This window comes from Octopus bimaculoides, chromosome 14 (assembly GCF_001194135.2).
Source record: "Octopus bimaculoides isolate UCB-OBI-ISO-001 chromosome 14, ASM119413v2, whole genome shotgun sequence".
NCBI classification, from domain to species: domain Eukaryota; kingdom Metazoa; phylum Mollusca; class Cephalopoda; order Octopoda; family Octopodidae; genus Octopus; species Octopus bimaculoides.
Genome location: NC_068994.1, coordinates 50441971 through 50446180, shown reverse-complemented (window position 1 = coordinate 50446180; position 4210 = coordinate 50441971). Strand labels below are relative to the sequence as shown.

General features: G+C 34.3%; 1 long non-coding RNA gene across 1 annotated transcript in view; it reads left to right on the top strand.

Moving 5' to 3' along the window:
- The first annotated feature begins 8 nt into the window (after window positions 1-8).
- Window positions 9-4210, top strand: part of LOC128249389 (uncharacterized) — a 10164-nt gene continuing 5962 nt past the window's right edge. The window contains exon 1 of the long non-coding RNA XR_008265497.1: window positions 9-2583. This is a non-coding gene — a long non-coding RNA (uncharacterized LOC128249389). The remainder of the gene's footprint in view (window positions 2584-4210) is intronic.

Sequence of the window (4210 nt, the reverse complement as noted above, 5' to 3'; positions counted from 1 at the left end):
TATATATATATATATATATATATATATATATATATATGCATATTTACATACACCTACATATATCTATGTATATAAATGTGTATGTGTATATGCATGTATATGTGTGTATATATCTTTATATTTATATTTATGTGCGTGTACATCTTGTTTGTGTATGTGAATATATAAATATATTTACACACACACACACACACACGCATATATATATATACATCCACATCTGTGTGTCAATATCTTCATTACATGGTCCCTTTTTTCATTAAGTTCATTGTAGGACAATGGAGGTGGCACACATGGCAAGACAGCAGCCGGGTCAGATACTATAATTATCATCATCATTATTATTATTATTATTACTATCATTATATATCTACTTCCAGTGCCTGACAGCAGTCCTGGGGTTGTTAATTTATTCATTTTTTTTTGTATTTTCTTTAAAAAAAAACAAAGAAACAAAAAGAAAGGCTCACTTACTTTTCTCAACTTTCACTTCCGTCTGTCTTGTCTAATCCAGTCTAATCTATCCATCTCTCTCTTTCTCTCTCTGTTTGTCCTTCTCTCATTGAAATCCCGCCGGGGTCGACTTTGCCTTTCATCCCCCCTCCCGGGTGGGGGAAGGGAGGAAAGGGGAGGTTACTGATTGAAAGAAAGTAAAAAAAAAAAAAGAAAAGGGAAACAAAAGAAAAACAAGAAACGAAAATGAAACAAAAATACAAAACGGAAAAAAACAATACCAGTAATTTATAAATACATATCTCATATATATGTATCTCTCTTTCTCTACTTATGTGTCTGTGTTTGTGTACACATGTACATACATACATACACACTCGCATATGTATACTCACAAACATACAAATCACACACAAGAATCTATTCAAGTGACTATATCTGCCCACCCTTTCCAACCCTTGTTACGAAATCGGCCTTGTTCCTAGTCCAAAGATATCATTGTCATCATTACTATTATGATTATTATTAATGATTATTATTATTATTATTATTATTATTATTATTCTTATCATCATTATTATTATTATCATTATTAATATTATCATTATTATTACTATGATTAGCTGTAGTAGTAGTACACTTTACTTCAAAACATCAAAAAAAAAAAAGAAAGAAAAAATAATTAAAAAAAAAAAGACAAAACCCCAAACCAACCATGTGTTATTGAATACAGATCTTAATAAAGTGTCCTGTTGCAAAGTCAGCCTCTGCCTTTATATCTGTCTCTTCTCTCTCACTCTAGTTTACTGTGTGTGTGTGTGTGTATGTGTGTCTCTGTCTCTCTCTCTCTCTCTCATATTCTCAAATATTTCCATTATGTGTAAAGCAAATAAAAATGAAAAGTTTTGGTAAGTCACCTAAAGTCCCACTGTATCTGTCTGTCTGTCTCTCTTGTTTGTTTGTTGTTTGTTGTTTTGTTCTGTGCATGAAACTTTGTCACTGGCTGAAGAACGAATGATGATATGTGCAGTTACCGAGCTAACATGGTGTGGTCAGGTGAGACGAAAAAAAAAAAAAACATGAAGCATTTTTTTGAAAAATTAATTTTGTCCCTACCCCTTCTCTCCACCTCAAAATTTGAATGAATAAAAAATGTATTGGTGCTTGTGGAGAATCTGATGATTGAGTTTCAATCCCAGGCAGAGGTAATTATATATATATAGTCACATAGAACCACACTCTCATGCACCCATGTCGATGTGGGACTGCTTTGTACATGTCATATATATATGTATGTGTGTATGTATGTATGCATGGACATTATGTATGTGTCTGTGTGCATGTGCGTATGTATGTATATGTGTATACTCACACAACATCATCATTATTTAATGTCTGTTTTCCATGCTGGTATGGGTTGGGTAGCATGACAGGAACTGGCAAGGCCAGGGGCCACACCAGATTCCATAGTCTGCTTTTAGCTTGGTTTTGATAGTTGGATACCCTTCCTAATACCAACCACTTTACAGATTGTACTGGGTGCCTTTTACATGGCACCATCAGCAGTTCCTTTTTATGTGACACCACCACTTTTTGCACACGCATACATTGAGACCCCCCCTCCACACACACACACACACATCATTGTTTTAACATCTACTTTCCTATGCTTGCATAACTCAGTCTTATCACTTGCCACTCAACACACAACTACCATCAGCTACTACTACTACTACTATTACACTCTTGTACATTCTCTTCATTACCTACTCACTCCATATTCTTGCACACACTGAAAAATCTATTCCCACCCTCTGTTCACATTCTTCTACATCAAAGGCATGTCTGACACTTCATCTCCACCACCTTTACCTTTCTTTCCAGCTCCATCTCAACTACTCCAAGTCAGTTGAGAGGGAATTCTGTAGCCGTATGAGAGATGTGGCTACCTCAGTAGTGCTGGGGCCACGAAAAAGCATGCAGTATGCTCTACTAAGTGGTTGGCATTAGATGGGATATTGAGCCATTGGGAAAATTGAAGCATCACATAATCCTCTGCCTAATCAGATCCCTTCAAACCGTCCAATGCATTGCAGCATGAAAAACAGTTATTTGATGATGACAATGATGGTAATGCTTTTCTGTGTATATATAAAAGTGCAGACTCAGTTGTATACCTAAGAGTTTTGCTTCCCGATCTCATGGTTTTGGGTTCTGCCTCACTGTGACACTTTAGGCAAATGCCTTCTGCTAAAACTCACATCTACGTGCAAGTGTGTATGTGTTGTGAGCGATAGAAGCAGTTTTTGTAATGAATATTAATTAGCACATCCAGCCTAACTTGGACTGCGGTAAATGTCCAAAGAAATCATCTCATGTAGTTTGGCTGACTGCTTCTGATGATACATAGTATGGTGAAATTACTTGATACAACAATGCCATCAGCTGGTGGTGACAAAATAGTGTCTGATTATCTGTGCTTTTTAGCATTTGTTGTCTACATGTGATAATTTCTCTGAATGTTTACTGCAGTTCCAGGTGTTAAACTATACATCCAATATATGGTATTATTCATCTTCCAGTAAAAGTGAAGGTTGTGTTAGAACGTGGAATACTGTGTTATTTACCATGAGAGAACTTCTCATATGTACTGGTCATGCATATAAGCACAGTATTTTGTGTTCCAACAGAACCCCCACTTTTAGTGGGCGATAAATATTACTTTTTGGTATCAATTAATACTGTTTGTGTCACTATTAATTATAAAGTCATAAATGACAGAAACGGTTTGAAATTTTATTCAACAATAACAAAATTCTAATATCACAACAAATTGTTTTGTAACTTAAAGGCATGTAAATAATTTATATTATTATATTTAATTATAAATAAATTACTTACATGCCTGCATCAATGCAAAAAGAAAAATCCTTCAGAATATGTTTTGTAGAATGATATGTCAAGAAGCTTTTTTTTTTTTACCAGTACTACCAGATTACTCAAATCCATATATTGATATATTGTGACATATATATATGATTATATATATAACATATAATATAATCTCCGTATATACACACACACACACACACACACACACAATAAAGGCACGTGGCCAAACGGTTAGTGTAATGCATTCATGATCACATTGTCATAATTTTGATTCCTGGATGGTGGGGGTATGTGTTCTGTTTTTGAGCAAAATATTTCGTTTCATGTTGCTCCAGCTTAGCCAGCTGTAGATGAGAAACCTCATGACAGACTGGCATTCATGGTAAATATTGTGATCTTCATCAATTACACACCATCAAAACTAAGTCATGCACCCCTAAGGGTCTTGCAACTCAAAGCATTTTATATCTGTATGAATGGCATATCTCTCTGCATATATATATATATTGTTGCTATTATGCAAAAGTGTTGTAAGTCCAAAACGTTGCTTTTTCAGAAAATGTCGAAGTAATTTCATTGTTCCATAGCAAAACCTTTGTGCTACACTTAGACAATTTTTGATATTTTGGCATCTGAAGTAGCTGGAGATAACAATAGTTTGACCAAAAGAAGCAACTATTGCAAGCAAAAATGAATATTAAAAAAAAAAAAAAAACACATTTTGCCAAATTTGGACATACGACAGTTTAACATAATAGCAACGATATGTAGAAACATATTTGTATTTGTATGTGTACACACATGCATATATCCTCATATATAAATGTGTGTGTATGTATGTATGTATGTATGTATATATATATAT